Genomic DNA, 19,767 nt, shown 5'->3' with positions numbered 1-19,767 from the left:
TTCTAACCAGGTAAGTCCCATTTGCACCTTCTGAGCTCCAGAGCTACAGTATAATAAATGTACATTTTAAGCTACTAAGTTTGTGGTATCTGTTACAGCAGAAATAAGAAATTAATACTTTCCCTAACTGCAAAAGGAGAGAGCAGACACCAGGCACACCCCTACTGACCTCAGTGTCCATGCCAGCCAGTCACCAGTACTGGTGTGGGGCCTGACATGGGGCTCCATCTGCCGGGGGTTTTGAGTTTTGGGGTTTTTTGAGGAGAGGGGAAACTTGGCACAGGGAATTTTGGAAATAGAAAACAAATACAAGCGCCGGCTATTTTGCTAGTTGTATTATTACCACGCAAACTGTTCCAGAGAACACACGATACGAACACCACAACACGGCTACATCTTCGGAATTTAGGCCACAGTCTTGTTTGGGGTGGGTCACTGGGTCCCTGGCCCAGGCCACTCTTTGACCCAGATTTGAACAGAAGAAGGACCACGTGGCCCCGGTGGGAGCGCGGAAGTGGTTGTGTTCGTGGTCACATGACTGCAGAAGCTCCTCCCCTCGGGGCAGGGGCCTCCTCTAGGTGGTACTTCCTCGCCCCCAAGCGACGGACTCCGGGAGTCCGGAAGCGTCTCGGACCGCGTCGGCCTCTTCGATCCCCGCCTTTCGGTGGCACGTGATTCGACCCTTGGCTGGCTCTGGGCGCTTCCCAAAGGCAACCACCGGTGCGGGAATGGGTGAATCCAGGCAGTGAGGCGACCTTCCCAGAGCTGTGAACAGGTCGGTCAAACTCCGCCCTCCTTTTCTGGTCTCACGGCTCACACATCCCGCAAGGGCAGAAGTTGGGGATTCTTGGAAGAAGTACACCAGGCTGTCCGTATCGCGGCGTGCAGGGTGGGAAGGAACTTCAGAGGCGCGCACAAGCCGAGGCGTGGCTGCTCTGCCGTGCCCAGGAGCCTGCCCCGGACTGGAGTGCGTGTGTCGGGAGCCAGGGCCTCCTTCAAGAGCCAACCCCTCGGTCCGGGAGCCAAGTCAAGTCCCTCCCCCCACTCCTCCATCCCGGGGCCGCACACGCAGAGGAGGAACACATGCGGTCCCTTCAACCAGCCCCCAGTATCTTTCATGTATTCCTCTCAAGAGACCTGTGAGGCGCGGTTCTCACTGTGCTGATGAAGAAACAGTTCGAATAGCGCAAACGGCCCGTGTGCAGTGGTTCTGGTGCTTCCTCAGTACAGGGCTCTTTCCTTTATATGCCGAACGCTCCTTTTTATATGCAAACGAGGCCAATTGTGTCGGTGACACTTTCCTACAAAATGAAACAATGCCATAATTACGAAGGCTTGGGAATTGATGGTATTAAATGGGTAATTTAGGTTTGATGTTACATCCTGGAGTATGTGACCTACGTCCAGAAGGAGTGCCTGTCCAAGTGTCACCTCTGCCATCTGCTGGTCAAATGACAATATAACTGAAGCAAGTGGGTATTGATATTATCATCACATAGAAGTCAAGCACGCCCCTGAGGCTGGGTGAATGATTTTAGTGTGGTCTCTGACTTTTAGGGCCGGAGATGACAAAGTAAAATGTTAAATATACAAATAAGGGTCAGGGGTTTTCCACAATAATCTCTGCTCAGGATGAGGAACCTCACAGTTTACAGTGGAAGGGCCCATTCATCCGTGTATTCAACAAATATTTATTAAATATTGTCTTGGGCTGTTTTCCAGGAAACAGATTCTAGACAGAGGTTTACAGAAGAGAGGGTTTCTGGGGAGTGCTCTTGAGAACACTCCCCAAGAAGGCTTGAGGGAAGCAGAAGTGAGAAAGGGTTGAACGGGGTTGATGGTGCCACAGTGGATTTAGTCGATCCTACTGGGAGCTCTGGAGTTGGCTTGGCAAAGAACTCTGTCCTTCTGCATCGACCAGTTATTTGATCAGTGAGCCAAATCAGCTTACACTAGCCACATCTAGGGGAATGAGGGCCTTGGTCCTGAAAGGGGAACCGGGAAACACACCACCTCATCACTACAGACCTCTACTACATCCTGGGCACTGTGCCATGGTCTAGGGAATGTGATATTGAGCAAAACAACATCTCTTCCTTCAAAGGCATCCAGGGGTACAGAGCCAAAAAGGAAACAAACAAATGTTTTAAAAACACAGGAACTAGGGGCGCCTGGGTGGCTCAGTGGGTTAAAGCCTCTGCCTTCGGCTCAGGTCATGATCTCAGGGTCCTGGGATCGAGTCCCTCATGGAGCTCTCTGCTCAATAGGGAGCCTGCTTCCCCTCTCCCCCTCTCTGCCTACTTGTGATCTCTGTCTGTCAAATAAATAAAATCTTTTTTAAAAATAAATAAATAAAAACAGAAACTAGAAGATTATCTTGTAGCTACAAAATGTGTGCCATTAGCTTAAATAAACAACAAAAGATAAATCCTTGCCTTTTATTGACGGCAATAAAGACGGTTGAAGTATTTAGGGTGAATCTGATGATGTGAAAATTGAAGATGATGGAAAGTTTGTCCCAAAACAGTTCTGGAGAAACTTGCCTATTAAACACGACTGGAGCATTTAGAGATCACTTTGGCCTCCTCTGTGATGGACGGCGGGTCCCTCCAGCTCTACCGAAGAATAGGTGATAGAGTTTTTCCTATATGCTGGGACCTGCAAGTGTTCTAAGCTATTGGTAAGAAGGCCGCCCAGAGGTAGATGTCATTGCTGGAGTCGGGGGTGTGCTGGCTGCTGATTTGGAGTGGTTCTCCGCAGACACAGCACCTTGGTACCATCAGGAAAGGCAGCTCCTTGGTTCCTGGTTAGGCGGAGCCAGGGTAGTGCTGAGAGCTCCTGTCTATTGGGTACCCGCCCCCCCATACTGTTGTCCCAGTCATCTCCGCCTCCTCCACATGCCCTTGTCCTTCCTCCTCCCCACTTGTGGCATCTTTATTTCATCTCAGAGAAAAAGGACTTGGACTTGCCTGTTATCCCAGGCTGCTACTCCAAACTGCTGTAGCATGACAATGCACTCTGTGCCCTGAGCTTGTGAGGGCTTCCATATTTGAAGTGCATAAGACTCTTTCTCTGCCATGAGTTTCAGGGAAATCACGTGAGACTTACAAAGTCAAAAAGTGTCTTCCTTGTCCCCTGGTTTGGTTGTGGTGGCCATTCTCTGAAGTGAGAGGGATGGAATTGTCTCAGAGGTTTGGGTAAAACAGAGGACCACAACGGGTACCGCTGACAGGTCTAGAACATCTCTTCAGAGCTTCAGGTGCTGGCCTTCAAACAGTGCCGTCTAATGTCCTGCCACAAACTCCTCACTCTGTTTGCCTCACTTCTACCTAACTAGCTCCTCCTCCTGAATTCTGTCTGCCAGCTCATGTCCTAAGTAAGCAAGAACACTGAGGGGGGTCATTCTTGCCCTCAAACTCTACTCCCTCCCAGGTGATTAATCATCAGATTCTAGATAGTTGCACATTTGTGGTAACTGCCCCAATTCAAGACACTGCTAAAACCTCCTTACTTGTCCCTGGGGAGCAGAGTTTCTTAACTTCAGCCTAGTGACATTTGGGACTGAATGGATCATTCCTTGTTGTGGAACGGCTGTCATTGGCGTTGGAAGATGTTGAGCCTCACCCCCGGCCTCTACCCACTAGATGTCAGTAGCAACCCTTAGTCATGGCAAAGTCTTCAGACCACTACAGGGCCAAGGGGAAAATGTGTGCCCTATGTACACCTATCAGAATGTCCTCCCATAGTTTGAGCCAAGTATAAAAAGTTAATGAAAGGTTTTGCAACAATAACTGCAAAAAGACTAAATTCACTCTATGCTGACGTAAAATTTAAAGGAGGGAAAACAAACAAAAAGACATCCAGAAACCATTAGAGAAGGATCTTTACAGGGCCCAGGACAAAGTGAAAATACAGAGCCCCTTCTTTAAAACCGATGAAGAATTTCAAAACAGTGACAGAAGAATGTTAAGCCAAGTGTGGAGCCTTTCTAAGTGTGGGGTCCTATTCAGCTGCACAGTTCTCATACCCATGAAGCTCACCCTGAACCCCATGTTATCCAATCTGCCTGATGGGGAATGTGACAGCTATGTGGGTCCTGGGAACCCCAAGCTGATTGGAAACAACTGTTCCCATTGCACAATAACACAGCATCCTAGAACAAACAGCACTGTGAATTTTTGGCATTAATTTTTATTTTAAAAATATTGCATTAAATATCTTGATTACTGGGGCGCCTGGGTGCCTCAGTTGGTTAAAGCCTCTACCTTTGGCTCAGGTCATGATCCCAGAGTCCTGGGATTGAGCCCCACATTGGGCTGTCTGCATGGCGAGAAGCCTGCTTCCCCCCTCTCTCTCTCTCTCTGCCTGCCTCTCTGCCTATTTGTGATCTCTGTCTGATAAATAAATAGAATCTTTTAAAAAGAATCTTGATTACTGAGGATTTTAAAAAATATTTATTTGAGGTGGGGGGCAAAGGGAGAAGGAAAATCTCAAGCAGGCTCCCCACTGAGCACAGAGGCCCCATGCAGGGCTTGATCTTACGACCCTGACGTCAGGACCCTGAGCTCATGACCCTAAGATCGGGACCCTGAGATTTTGGCAACCCTTTAAATTTTACACCTGAGGAGAGTTCCTCAATTGCTGTACCCTAATCTGAGACTTTGTCAAGTGTTCCCTGCTGAATTAGAGGAGTGGTTCTCAAACTTTGGCCAGTATCAAAATCACCCGGGGAGCTTAAGACATGGACAGATGGGCCCCAGTCCTGGTTTCTGATTCAGTCAGTCTGGCGTGGGGCCTGAGGGTGTGCATTTCTAACAAATCCCCAGATAATGTTAAAGCTGCTAGTCTGGGCCCATTGAGAACCACTGCTTTCAAGCCATCCTTCATGTGCCAGTGAGAATGACATTTCCAAAATACATGGCACTTCTCTGCTTAACTCTTCATGGTTCCCCATGGCCTATAGAAGACAGCAGGTGCTCCTTGGCATAGCAGGCATTACCCCAAAGGCCACCTTTCCAGTCCTTTCTGTGTATCCCTCATAGTGCTCTAGTACTATGCGACCAAATGACTCTGACTCAAATTATCTGTCATCATCCCCAGAAACCTTTCTAAAGCCTCTAGATCGAGCTAAATGCCTTTTCTTTGTCCTCCCACTGCCCTCTGAATATACCCCTCTGTTAGCATTTAATTTTGTACTGAAATGATCTATTTGTGTAAATGTCTACCCCCATCAGATTGTAGGATCCTGGAGGGATTTTCTTTATTCTTCTAGTCACTGTTTATCTTCTGTGACAGTGCTCCAATAGCATCTAATGAACTGAGCCCAACTGACCTGAACACCATTCTGTTACAGTGCAGTAAAAACAGAGAAAAAGAATACAATCTTTTTTTTTTTTAAGTTTGTTTGTTTGTTTGTTTGTTTGTCAGAGAGAGCACACAAGCAGGGGGAACAGCAGGGAGAGGGAGAAGGTAGCTCCCTGCTGAGCAGAGAGCCTGATGTAGGACTCGATTCCAGGACCCTGGGATCATGACCTGAGCCAAAGGCAGACACTTAATGGACTGAGGCATGCAGGTGTCCTGAAAGAATATGATCTTGAGTGACAGCTTGAGATGTAAGTACATAAGGGGAACACAGCTGAGTCTCAGGAGTCTTGAAGCTTAAGGCTCTGGCAGATAGTTTTTCAGTTGTTTGTAACAGTCTATTGCTTTTTAATGCAGAATTGACCCTTACTGTGTTACTGATGACCTCTAGATCCTGTTGATAGCAATATCCATATAAACCATGAAAGAAAGCAGCTAAGAAAGAAAAAATGTGAAGCACTGGTTAGAACCAGTAAGAAATGCAACCAGGAAGAAAGAGCAACAGTAGAATAGAATGGTCTAGGATGACACAGATAGAAAAACAGAGCACAAAAGAAAAAGTTCTTATAGTCAGAAGGAAAGTAGGTTGTTGGGGTTTTTTCCCTCCACTAAGGGGTAATTCTTATAATGAAGAATTTTAATTCTTCAATAGTACCTGTTATATTGAAAATGTTTCAAGAGATCAGTTGGTTTCATTGCTTTAAAATAGGTTTGAAGAATTATTTTATAATATGAAAGATTAACACTAAACTTCAAAGTACAGAGTCACCATATGAATCAGTTTAAGTGAAATTTGTTTGGATACTTGGCTCCTGATGTCATGGAAAAGGGATGGAAAATGTGAAATTCACAATACCTCAAAGGAGAGAATGATCTGCAATCTACCATGGAAATTTACTTTTGGGACAAAGTAAACCAAAATTCGGGGATAAAAGCATTGCCCACCAAAGTTTAAGAAAGCAAGCTACATGGCAATACTTCAAATTCCAATAATGTCTCTGAGAAAAATGAGAAGCCACACAGTATCTTTCCGACATACTGATTTCCATCATACATCTTTGTCACTTTCCACATCTTTTTAAATAGACACATTCTTGTTAGGGAAATTTGAATATAATCTACATCATTTGATATCGTGATAGGGTATTTAAGGAATAATACTGCAGTGGACCCAGAGGTCTTCAGGGAAGGACTTGCTGCCCAGGCTGCTCATAATTTGGTGACCAGCTGTCACTCCTATCAGGGTTTCCCTAAACTTTTGCCACGTCCAAGCACAGACCCTTCCATCCAACTATTGATAAACTGACAGCATTCTTGGTATATTTCAGGTCTCTGTGGGAGAACTCCAATTGAGCTCATATGTGCTCAAGGACTCCCTGTGGCATTTCCTGAGGCTTTGGGGAGCCTACATCACAGTTCTCTCTCCAATCCTGCATCCTCACATCCAACAGAAAAGTGGTCCCTGGGGCACCTGGCTGGCTCAGGTAGTTAAGTGGTTGCCTTCAGCTCAGGTAATGATCTCAGGGTCCTGGGATGGAGCCCTGCCTCAGGCTCCCTGCTCAGCCAGAAGCCTGCTTTCCTCACCCCTCTGTTCCTCCCCCCAACTCTTGCCCACGCTTGCTCTCTCTCTCTCTCTCAGCTCTCTCTACCAAATAAATAATCTTTTTTTTAAAAAAGGTGGTCCCTAATAAATATCCTGAATGTAAGCCCTGTCTCACAGAACACAGATGTTTTCACAGAACTGATGGAAGACATATATTAACAAGTTTATGGAATAAGACATATTTGTGGTTCTTCACCTCTTTTACTAGTTAAACAACAGCTAGAACATGGATAGATGGATGGATGAATGGATAGATAGATAGGCAGAATAGATATACCAATAGATCTTTGTCTATATTAATTTTCACTCTGCAGTCATTCCTTTTCATATGTAGGATGGTCATTGGATTTTCCAGTCATTACTCCTCAAAGTAACAGAATCAGGAAATGACATTCAGAAACAGAACTAATTATTCACTCATTCATTCATTCAACAAATATTTAGTGAGTGCATTACTCTCTGCCAGGCCCTTTACTGTGCCTACTGCTGAATGATACAAAGTACACTGAGACATGTTTTCTGTTCTCTAAGGAATTCCATCTAACATTGCCAAGGGTTGGAACAGAGGAAAACACTCACTGATTATAGGGATAGGACAAAGAAGAAAGTGATTATTTTGGCTTTTGTGAGGCAAGAGAAGCCACACAGCCAACGGTTTTTCAGGATTTAGAAGTGACTGTGTGGTAAATAGGTGGCATTCCAACCGTTCCCAGCAGAGGGAACAACACACGCAAAGACTTGAATACACGAAACAGATCAGAGCCTTTGGGGAGGGTGAGTCTTCAGCCTGGCAAATACTCTCACTATTCACCCTTTTCCAAGAATGAAACACTCTTGACTCTCCTCATTTCCCACCTGAGTTAACTCCTGTCTTTTGTGCCTTTGTTAGAACAGTATTTCCTCCAAGAAGCCTTCCCTGATTCCCTTGAAACTGGATCACATGAGTCTGCTATAGGGTCCCACCTGTCCCAAGTGTCCAGGACTTCCACCTTTCACAGCCTTCATTATCCTGTGCTTTAACGGTCAATTTACTTATCATTTGCCTCTGATTAGACTGTAACCTCACTGTGCATCATCAGATCGCAGCATAGGGCTTAAAAGAGAAAAGGTACCATTTGTTGAATGACTAAATCATACAAGTCTGGGAAGGTATATTTTATGTATTTAACAAACACTTATTCGATGCCAATTATGTACTAGACATCTGTAGGCACTGGAAATAATAATAATAATAATTCTACTGCAAAAAACAAGTAATAGACAAACTGCTATAAGGTAATACTAAGCAGGATGGGGAAGGAGAAGGTTCTCATTTATTTCATATAAGGTAATCACGAAAGACTTCACGCATGAGGTTATATTTGAGCAAAGTCCAAAAGGAAATGAAAGAATGAGCTATAAATATTTGACAAATAGGAGATACATTAGAAACATTCACAATTCTTGGGGCACCTGGGTGGCTCAGTGGGTTAAAGCCTCTGCCTTCAGCTCAGGTCATGATCCCAGGGTCGTGGGATCGAGCCCCGCATCGGGCTCTCTGCTCAGCGGGGAGCCTGCTTCCCCTCTCTCTCTGCCTGCCTCTCTGTTTACTTTGATTTCTGTCTCAAATAAATAAATAAAATCTTTAAAAAAAAAAAAAAAAAGAAAGAAACATTCACAATTCTTAAAATTACCCCACTGTTGCTGGCTTTATACCATGGCTAATTTCTCTCAGCTATTGTGAGTAATGCCATGAAGGATTTTGTTAAATTCTCCCTTTTATTGTGGCTATCTCTTTAGGCGCTACCTAAACATCTCAAGGTTCTTTCTTTCACAATCCATTTTATAAGGGTTCCTGTAGTGGTCAGGAGATCTCTTTGTTTCTAAAGCATTTTGAAATTATAGGCTAACCCAAACAATGTCCACTATCAGTTCAAATATTTTATGGTTTGTTTGTTGACAGGCTTGGGAAAGAGCAACAAATATGGCCACTGAACTTGTTTCATTTCTGGGAGAAGCTTGAATTTCCAGGGTCAATTCAAGTCTGTGATAGCCTCACCTCTTTGGCAATTTTTAGTTTAAGTATAAACAATTACAAAATTATGTCAGGGATATGCAAGGAAGTCTCTACAAGGTCTGTAAGGGACCAGGAAAGTTCTGTGGTAGGGATTAAGTCATCACAGGATTTTCTTTTTCCATGGAAAGGAAGGACAGTGGCTATGTTAGTGTTGCAGTGATATGGAAAGGGCAGCACAGTTTTGTTTTAAAAATTAGGTGGTGGGGCACCTGGGTGGTTCAGTGGGTTAAAGCCTCTGCCTTCGGCTCAGGTCATGATCTCAGGGTCCTGGGATCAAGCCCCACACCGGGCTCTCTGCTCAGCAGGGAGCCTGCTTCCCTTCCTCTCTCTCTGCCTGCCTCTCTGCCTACTTGTGATCTCTGTCTGTCAGATAAATAAAATCTTTAAAAAAAATTAGGTGGTGACCAGCTGAAAAGTGATGAACATTTTCTATCAATAGAAGAGTCTGGGGAAAAAAAAAAAGAAGAAGAGTTTGTATAGCATGGGAACCATTATGTTTAGTGGAGACCTTAAAACAAAATCAGTTGAAATTTGTACACATTTTGCTGTTGCTGTCACATTTTCAGACAAGGCAGTTATATTTTGGTTACTCAGTAAAAGACTGAAATAAGCAATAGGTCTTTGAAGATTACCAGGTATTTGAATTAATACTGCTAGTGTTTATTCAGACTTTGCATCAACAAAAAGGGAAATACAAATTGTGAATCTAGAATCCTGGAAAACACATTTCGATAGTTTTTATAACAGTCTTTATAAGAAAAACTTGAGAAGTATACAATCCTAGAAAGTACACAATTACATGTGTTTGTATTTAAGAAAGATATTTTACTTAAGTATAATTTGCCCAAGAAGATAAACTCTCTTTTTAGTGTCAGGTTTTTCTTTTTCATCCTAAGTCTGACAAAAAAAAAAGAATGAAAAAAAGAAAAAACCTCTCATACAGGTTACGAATTAAGTATAATTTGGAGAATTTTAGACAAACCTGTTTATTCCTATTTTCCTTTCTTTTATAGTGGGATGGAGCAACTCTTTCTCTTATTTAGGAATCTGAAAGAGTTCATCATAAAAGGCATCTTAGCAGTTTTATTATTCAGAATTTGAGGCTTGAATTTTAAAAGGCAACATCAAGAATGATTAAAAGAGACATATTAATAAATATCTGAAGGCTAACAATTTGCAGCAAAGTTGTGAAAACAAAGCAATAAATAATTTCTAGGAATTTTCCTTTTTTTAGAAGTAAGGACTCTTTTTTTTTTTTTTTTAAGATTTATTTTAAGTAGACTCCGAACCCAACGTGGGGCTTGAACTTATAACCTTAAGATCAAGAGTCACATGCTCTACTGACTGAGCCAACCAGGCACCCCAAAAGTAGGGACTCAAAAAGTGACTTATGACTACGTCAGGAAGCGCCAAGTGTGAGTAGAATAATTTGATGACCTCAATGATTTGTACATAAAACAAAGTACTCATTTTGTAGAAAAAAAGATCCAAATTCTAATATTACTCCTTTGATATTATTCACATAACAATCTGCAGTAAAGGACTTATTGATGCATCTTTATACGTACTCATTCCCACATTCATATACAAATATATGAATATGCAAATAGGTATTGACTTGAAGCATTTAACTATAGTTTTAAAATATAATTAACTTAGTAATAAAGTAAGTATATCATAGTAAATTTATCCTCTTAATAAACTATAACTTCCTTAAAAAAAGGAAAACATGGTGCACCTGGGTGGCTCAGTGAGTTAAGCAGCTGTCTTCCATTTGGGTCATGATCCCAGGGTCCTGGTATCAAGCTCCACATCAGGCTCAGTGGAGAGCCTGCTTCTCCCTCTACTTCTGCCTGCCATTCTGCCTACTTGTGCTCTCTACCTCTATCTCTCTGTCAAATAAGTAAATAAAAATCTTACAAAATAAAACCAGAAAAGCATATGCATTATCACTGCGCCTATTTATATTTTAAAATATTATTGTATCTAGTGTAATTAAACATCTATATGGTCACATTTAACCAAAGTAACCAACATTTCTTTTCTTCAGACACAAAAGAAAACTAGGGAATTGAAAACCAAATAGTTTATCTATTTTTTCTCCTTCAGTATTTCATATAATTTTAACAAATTTGAGGAGGTTTCACAGACCTGTACCCCAGAAACAAATAATACATTAAATGTTAATTAAAAAATAAAATAAAAAATTTAAGGGACGGGGCACCTGGGTGGCTCAGTGGTTTTAAGCTTCATGACCTGCCTTCAGCTCAGGTCATGATCCCAGGGTCCTGGGATCAAGACCTGCATCAGGTTCTCTGCTTGGTGAGGAATCTGCTTCTTCCTCTTTCTCTCTGCCTACTTGTGATCTGTCAAATAAATAAATAAATAAAATCTAAAAAAAAAAAAAAATTAAAGGGCAAAAATAAATTGTGTGTGTATCATCTAAAAATATTTGCATATTTTGTTAATCTAGTGTCAATTTAAGCAATAAAGGTAACTTAATATTATGTTTAGTGACCAACAGTTTGTATGTGTTTCTTCTTTTTTTATTTTTTAAAAATATTTTATTTAGAGGGGCACCTGGGTGGCTCAGTGGGTTAAAAATATTTTTATTTGAGAGAGAGAGAGCATAAACAGGGAGAAGGGCAAAGCAAGAGGGACAAGCAGACTCCCCGCTGAGCAGGGAGCCCAATGAGGGGCTCAGTCCCAGGACCCTGAAATCATGACCTGAGCTGAAGTCAGAGGCTTAACCCACTGGGCCACCCAGACACCCCTCTCTGTTTCTTCTTTTAGAAACTACCTGTTCATCCAGAGATTATTTATTAATCAAATTAATGATTTGCCTAAGATTTTAAAGTTAGTTAAAAATCTGGAAATGATAACATAGCTAACACATTAAATCCCTATCATTTGTAGTATTGTAAGAATTTCATAAAATTAAACCTTTTGAACAAACATTCATTATCATTCCATTTAGTTGAGTACAATTTTATAATATAACTTTTCACTTAAAGCGAGTTGTGGAAATGGTAATAATTAACTTAATTCATAAAACCAGGATAAAAAATTTAAGAAGTTTGAATCACAAGAAATTTAACCCTGGTCTTGAATAAAACAAACTGGTGGGCTGACATTTTTTATATGGTAAACTAATTTTTAAAGCCTCTCAAACATGACAAAAATTATTCTTTCATCTTAAAATTAAAGGCTTTTCTTCTTATCTCATAGCTGTTAAGCAGGTGAGTGTGTAAACATACTTTTTAGTGTCAACAAGAGGAAACAGTTTAATAATTTTTTTCCTTCTTTTAGATACTTTTGACTGCTTATCTGGGCTATATTCTTCGAGTGAGCACATAACCACCAAATGCATCTTTAAAATTAATTAATCTTTAAAGTCTCCCAAGAGAAGAAAAGAAACAGAAAAAACATGAGGTAACCAGCTTCAGTCAAATATGAAATTGTTCTCGTAAAAAGCTAATTATGTTCCCCGGCAAGGAGGGGAAAGAAAGTTTAGATAGAGAAAAAAATAAATGTTTGATATATACACGCACAAAAGAGAGTGATATGTAGTTGGTTTGGATGAAACTTGACTCCTTGACAACTTCAATAAGCCACAAATTAAAAACGTGTGGTCTCATTAATTCTTGAAGTCCAGAAACAAAGAAGGGGATATTTCTATGGTTAAACAGAATTTTCTGTCTCTTAACAATCGAGTCAATCTCCTCAAGAGATTTTCTTTTTGTTCTAAGGCACTTCTCAAATGAACAACCTCACTCATGTCAAAATTTCCCCCAAGCTGGCCACTGCATTCCAAACCTTCCCTGGTGAAATTATTGCCAGTTAGAGAAAGTTAGTTGTACAAGTTAGCAGGTAAAGAGAAAATACAAAGGCAGCAGATAAGTTGCTTGGAAGAGGTGCAGTTTTTACTGAGAAAAGCACGGGAGGATGGAATGGTCCGTAAGAATAAGGCTTGGCTAGTTTTGTGAACCTGGAGCTGGGCCAAATGCCAATTGTGCTAATCCAGAGCTGAACAGAATCTCCCAATTTAGTACAGACACAATTAGTGCATATTTGTGATTATACTAAAAGCCATAGAATTGCTATATTTTAAAAATTTTATTTATTTATTTGACAGAGAGAGACACAGCGAAAGAGGGAGTACAATCAGGGGGAGTGGGAGAGGGAGAGGAGCAGGCTTCCTGCAGAGCAGGGAGCCGGATGCTGGCCTCGATCCTAGGACCCTGGTATCCTGACCTGAGCCGAAGGCAGACGCTTAACAACTGAGCCACCCAGGCACCCCGAATTGTACATTTTAAATAGGTGAGTTGCATAGTGTATGAATTATATCTCAATAAAGCTGCCATGAACAAAGTCTTCCAAAAGACTATTGTATTTGAAAAATACAAGAGCATTGAAATAGTTTTTTTTTAAGAGTTCTTTCTTTCTTTTTTTTTTTTTTTTTTAAGATTTTATCTATTTATTTGACAGACAGAGATCACAAGTAGGCAGAGAGCAGGCAAAGAGAGAGGAGGAAGCAGGCTCCCCACGGAGCAGAGAGCCCGATGTGGGGCTCGATCCCAGGACGCTGGGATCGCTGGGATCATGACCTGAGCTGAAGGCAGAGGCTTAACCCACTGAGCCACCCAGGTGCCCCCTAGTTTTTTTGTTTTTATACTAGTGAAAAACTAGAAACAACCTAATTGTACATTAACAAGAGAATTGTTAAATACATTAAGGCATGATCCTTTGATGGAATGTTAGCTGGTCATTAAAAATGGTTTCAGATAATACATAACAACAAAGAAAATGCTCACAATAGGATCTCAAGTGTAAAAGCAAGAGAAAATGTGTGAATTCAGCATTATCTTCTAAGGAAATCTCATTAAGGGAAAACAGTGTATAGAAATAAACACTAAATGGAAAAACAACAGCATGATAGCCTTTATGAATGATGGATTGTGGTTAATTTGTTTTCTTTGTTCTCTTTATGTTTTCCAATGAAAATGAATTTATATCGCTTTTTAATCAGGAAACAAAATGTTGTAAAACAAAAATGGCTATGGGGAACTAAAAACATGTTTTTATGCTGATTGGAGCATTTAACGGGGTAACACAGCACTAAAGTTCAAAGTACAGGGTCACCGTATGAATTTGGTTAAGTGAAGTCACAGACTTCTGAAAACAAGGATATAAGTCATTACTTTTTCATTTCAGTTGTTACTCTGAAATGCTGCTGCCAAGTCATCTCACATGACTCCAACGAGGCTCAGAGCAAACCCACCCACCTCTTGAGTTCAACATGACATTGACCCTCTTCTGTCCCCACATATGGTTCTCTCATCTGTACATTTCTCTGACTTCATCTCCCTGCTTCTCCTCACTTTGACTTGGGATCTTCCTGCTGTGTATCTGCTATCCTTCAAATAAATGCTTCATGCGAGCTGACAATAGCTTGTGTGTTCTATAGTTGTAGATTTGATTCAGTTCAGTGCCAGTCAATACCTCTTCCATGGCCCTGCCGGGTTCTCTGAAACAGCCATGCTACATCCAATAGGCAACGGTAGAAGACACCTGGGGACAGGCACTTTGGATCACATTGTGGGTTGTCTGGCTCCTCAACATCTCAATGTTAGCTGTTACAATTACGCCATCAAGAGAGATGCCAAGCCTCTCTCCTTCCAGCTGGGCAGGCTCCTTTAACCTACCTCATGGATGCCTCATTCATTCATTCATTCATTCTTTCATTCATTCATATGCAGTTTATTCCTCCTGGGCTCAGGCAATTCACTCTCACCCCCCACAAGGAAGTCACCAGTTCTTTCTGATTCACCAAATCTTTCCCTAGCTCAAGCCCCACCTCCTAAGCATTCTCTACTTGCTACCGCCCTGTTCACCTTTGCTTTTTCCCACAGTCTTTTGAGGATCCTCTTTCATTTTACAATTATTACCTAGCACATAATAATGTCCTTGTTTTTTTTATTTTTTTTAACATTTTATTTATTTACTTGACAGAGAAAGACAAGAGTGGGAACAGAAGCAGGGGGAGTGTGAGAGGAAGAAGCAGGCTTCTCACTGAGCAGGAAGCCTGATGTGGGGCCTCCATCCCAGGACCCTGGGATCCTGGCCTGAGCCGAAGGCAGATGCTTAACAACTGAGTCACCCAGGCACCCCAACAATGTCCTTATAATGGGTCTTCTCTGTAGTTCTCTGTGTCAGGGGATGTTGTGGTCAGTTTTGCTGTGTTTTTTTGTTCCTTTACTTCTGGCTTAAGCTGTCCCTTTTTGCAGTAGAAAAAGAAAGGGGGGGGGGAGATTTTTCTTTCTTTTTAAAGATTTTATTTATCTATTTGAGAGAGAGAGAGAGAACATGAGAAGGAGAGGTCAGAGGGAGAAGTAGACTCCCTGCAGAGCTGGTAGCCCGATGTGGGACTCGATCCCAGGACTACAGGATCATGACCTGAGCCAAAGGCAGTCGCCCAACCAACTGAGTCACCCAGGCGCCTGAGAGGGGAGATTTTTTAGTTAGGAGCTGTGATACAGATCTGTACCAGAATGGCTGCCTCTGGCTGGTAAGTACTGACCCCCAAAAGAATAAATCATCAGTTCATATTTAATGCTTTTTCATACTGTCTGGGTCACTGTCTTCCTGTGTGACTCTCATGTGTGGTGTTTTTGTTTTTAACTTCATGGGTCCTGACCAAGTCATGGCTTACTACCTCTCAGTCTGCCTCAGTGGTTCTCTTCCTTTCATTTGCCCTAAAATAAGTGATCTGCAAAGCTCTGCCCCAGCATTTTTCTTTCTCCTTTGTATACACCTGTTCTTTCTCTGTGGTCTTACCAATGCCCACTAAACTCTTACCTCCACAAGTCCCGGCCTTGACAGGATCCCACTTGTGAGCTGCTCCCCACACCAGGCTGTGATAGTAGGGGCCCCGTTCACCTGATGGGGTGAGGTGAGGTTGAATGGGGTTCTGCTTTCATGGCAGACCCAAAATATTGAGCAGGCCATTACAACCTGGGTACTGGCGACACACCAGCAGGCCAGGCATCTACCTCCACTAGGAAGCTTACAGCCAGCTCCACTGGTGCTCAGAGTCTGGACATCTTAGGGTATCCCAGCCTATACCCCAGACTTGTATCCCAGTCAGCTGGGGAGAGCTTAATCCTGCCAGCCGTATTTCTTTTTCCCAATCTTCTTCCCCTTGTCTTTGATATATTTCCCCAGGTGCTGGGAATGCTAGTGTCAGAACTGGGGTTTCCACTCTACTCCGGCCACATGCTCCTTCAAGGTGGGGGTTAGTGTCTCCTCCCTCTGTTGGATGTTACTCGTGATCAGATTAAAGAGCCAGACCTGTCTTCCCAAGTCTTTACCCAGCTGCCTTATCCCTGCTTCCTCCGATCTCTCTGTCCTTGTTCCCAGTACACCAAGTGGCTGTGTGGTCGGCAATCATTCTGGAATTCACAAGAGTCCCCCCGCCATGCATATTACCTTGAAATGTACACCCAAACTCAGACCTTTCTCCCCAACCCAGCCTGACTCATCTGCTGCAGTCTCTCTTCTCAGGTTGTGCTTGACACATCTAAACCAAATCTCATTCTTTTCCAGTTAATGAATTCCTCTTCTCCTTGTTCCTCTACTTTGGTTAATCATTTCCCAGTGACACAAGCCTCCCAACCTTCAAATTAGTTGTTAGAATTTGTCGAATCAGTTTTTCAAAAGAAGTTGAGATGCCACATAGAGTAGCGGTTACTGTGACACCAGAATTCCCAACTCCATCACAAAATATCTGGGTAACCTGAGGATGGTGATGGAACTTCTCTGTGCCTGGGTTGTCCCATCTGTCAGATGGGAAAAACAACTCTCCCTGTATCATAAAACTGCCATATGCTAAAGTACTTGGAAGAATGCTCGTCGCATTGTGTCACCCTCCTACTATTTTTATCTATTTCCCCCCCAGAACCTTCGATTCCATGATGGCCATTCATTTCATTCCCCCTAGTTCATCTCTTCACAGAACTTGTTCCTTAGCTCCTGTTCCTTCCTCTCTCAGCTGTTCTTGCTGCATGCTGGATAGAGCTTTCTGAAGCAAGGCTTCAGTCACCACTGCTTTTCTCCATCACCTCTGGCTCTCACCAGGATGACGGAAATAGTTCCCCATCTGGTCGCATTGAATCTCCTTGTGTCTTTTCTAACCACCTCCATATTCTTGTCCCATCTGATCTCCTCATATCCCTGTTCAAAACACTGTGGTGGATTCCCAGCACTCCTGGAATAATTATAGCCCACAGCCTTGCTACTTCAAGTATGACCCTGGAGCTTGTTAGAAATGCAGAATCTTGGTTCCCATCCCAGACCTAGTACATCTGAATTCGCATTTTAACAAGATCTCTCCCATTAAAGTTTGAGAAGCCCTGCTCTTTGAGGCCTTAGATGGTCTGGTCTTCTTTCTTCAACAGCCTGTTCCTGCTCTACTTCTCCCCTTGCTCACTGAGCCTAATTGTGTTCCTGCCTTTCTGACCTCCTTTAGGTCCTTCCAATATCCCAGAATTCTCATTACCACAAGACCTGGTACCTATGCTTCCCACAACCCATGCTGTTCCCATCATCCTTTTGCTTTTGCCTGGCTACTTCCTTCAGGCCTCAGCTCAACTGTCATTTAATCAAAGAAGGCTTTTCTGACTCCTAAAACCAGGCCAGATCTCCTTATTATTCAGTTGTAGCATCTTGTGCTTTTCCTTTAGAACACCTAATGCAATTTGTAATCATACATTTATTTGCGTGAATATTTCATGAATGCTTATCTCTCCCCCTAGACCCCAACTCTATGAAGATAGAAACCCATGTTTGTTTTGCTTATCTTTGTATTCCTCAGATTCTAGTACAGTCCCTGGAATATTTTAAGTGCTTAATAAAATATATCTATTGCTGCCTTTGTTCATTCACATGAGATATGTTTTGTATACCTACTATATATCATCCACTAGATGCTGGGTGTATATTAGAAAGGAAAACCACATAGTTTCTGTTCTCATCACAGTCCAGTGGGGGGAAACAGGCAATCAAATAATCACAAATAAATATAAATATAATTTTACAACTGAGATAAATACTGTGAAGCAAAGATACAGAATGCCATGAACGTTCAGAAGGCTGGTCAGAGATATTTCCCAACTGTTGCTACTCAATACAAAACATAAAATTCAACATGTCTTTTCCTTTTTAGAATAGCTTTATTGAGGCTTAATTCATACATGATTCACTCATTTAAACTATACCTGTCAATGGTGTCTTGCATATTCATAGAGTTGTATAATCATCACCACAAATTTAAAGAATGTATTCATTTGCCCCAAAGAAACCCCTCTCCCCTTAGCCATCCTTCCCATCCTCCCCTGCCCTTTACCACTACTAATCTATTTCCTGGCTCTATGAATTTATCAATTCTGGACATTTCATGTAAGTGAGATCATATAAAATGTGATCTGTTGTGACTCACTTCTTTCACTTAGTATAAAACTTTCAAAATTTATCTATGCTGTAGCATTTATAAATACCTCATTTCTTTTTATTGCTAAATAATATTCTATTGTATCATGTGTTTTTCTTAGCACAGCCAGAAACAGGAAGCCATTCTACTGTATTTGCCATAGCCAAACAAATTCAGTTTGTCATGTTTCTAGAAAAAGGTGACAGTAAGTAAATGTTGGCTGAGATTTACAAGTGTGGCAGCCTTGTTTAGAACACTTCTTTTCATGAGTGACTTTATTCACTCAGCTCTCTTAGTCTGTTTAGTATTCTGACCCACAAACGGAAGTGATTCTATTTTGGCATTCTTTCTCTCTTTCTCCTGCACTTAGTTCTTTGGTCTCTACTGACTTGCTGCCTTAAATTATGCAAGTTACTTAAACTCTGTTTATTTAACTCCTGCATGCTCTGAAAAAATAGGCCCGGTCCAGCCTGCTTGTTTGCCAAAGCTGTTTGGAGACAATTTTTCATATGATATGCATCATCAGCTCCCACAGAAGGCAAAAGGAATTTGATGTGTGGGGGTAGTCTGGGATCCAGTCCAAAATTAGTGCTCATCTGGAAGAAATATGGAAGCCTGATACTTGCTCACTGGCCTTTTAGTTGTACTCACTGATTGCCTTGCCTCTAAGGAACTTTGTAAATCTTTATCTCTTTTATGTGTTTTCTATGTAAGGTGAGATAAGCTTTAAAAAAAAAAAAAGATGGTAATGGAAAAAGCCTTCTGACATTCTTTATTGGCCAACTGTGAACCAAAGAGAGTGATTTGTCTAACCTGGCTTTATGACCTACAGAATTACCCATGATATTCAGGATTCTGATTTTCCCCCTTGAGACTGTCCTTGCCAGACCCCATCTTGGGATGTAAAATCCAATTAGATTAAAATTCTCACTCATCCACTTATTCAGGGTTCTGCGCTGGGTGCCGAGGAGGCTGCAAAAAGAAAGAAAATGAATCCCTGGTTTCAAAGAGCTCACAATTTAACGGAGAGATTAGAAGCAGTACATGAGGCCGAATGAGCTAAGTGCCAAGAGGAGTAGAAACAAGAGAAGAGATTATTGCTAGGAGGGCTGACAGGAATGGTTACAAGGAGATTATTTGAGCTATGTCTCAGAGGACAGTTAGAATTTTTAAAGGGGACGTAGGAAATAGCAGGTAAACGTTCCAAATGGACTTCCCTGAGGTGTGTGAAGGGCAGCTCTAAAAAATTAAACCTGCATA

At 41.9% G+C, this 19,767-nt stretch overlaps 1 long non-coding RNA gene across 2 annotated transcripts; it reads left to right on the top strand.

The window, feature by feature from the left end:
• Positions 1–545: 545 nt before the first annotated feature.
• Positions 546–18,016, top strand: LOC131808538 (uncharacterized). 2 transcript variants are annotated; one of them, XR_009344816.1, is made up of 5 exons: positions 546–775; positions 6,690–6,872; positions 12,330–12,452; positions 13,156–13,340; positions 14,235–18,016. It is a non-coding gene; the product is annotated as an uncharacterized LOC131808538 (long non-coding RNA). The 2 variants fall into 2 exon arrangements; XR_009344815.1 differs by lacking the exon at positions 14,235–18,016 and having other exon boundaries at positions 13,156–13,943.
• Positions 18,017–19,767: the final 1,751 nt, after the last annotated feature.

The sequence above is a fragment of the Mustela lutreola genome, chromosome 9 (genome assembly GCF_030435805.1).
Source record: "Mustela lutreola isolate mMusLut2 chromosome 9, mMusLut2.pri, whole genome shotgun sequence".
NCBI classification, from domain to species: Eukaryota; Metazoa; Chordata; class Mammalia; order Carnivora; family Mustelidae; genus Mustela; species Mustela lutreola.
This window is presented reverse-complemented; position numbering and strand designations above follow the sequence as displayed.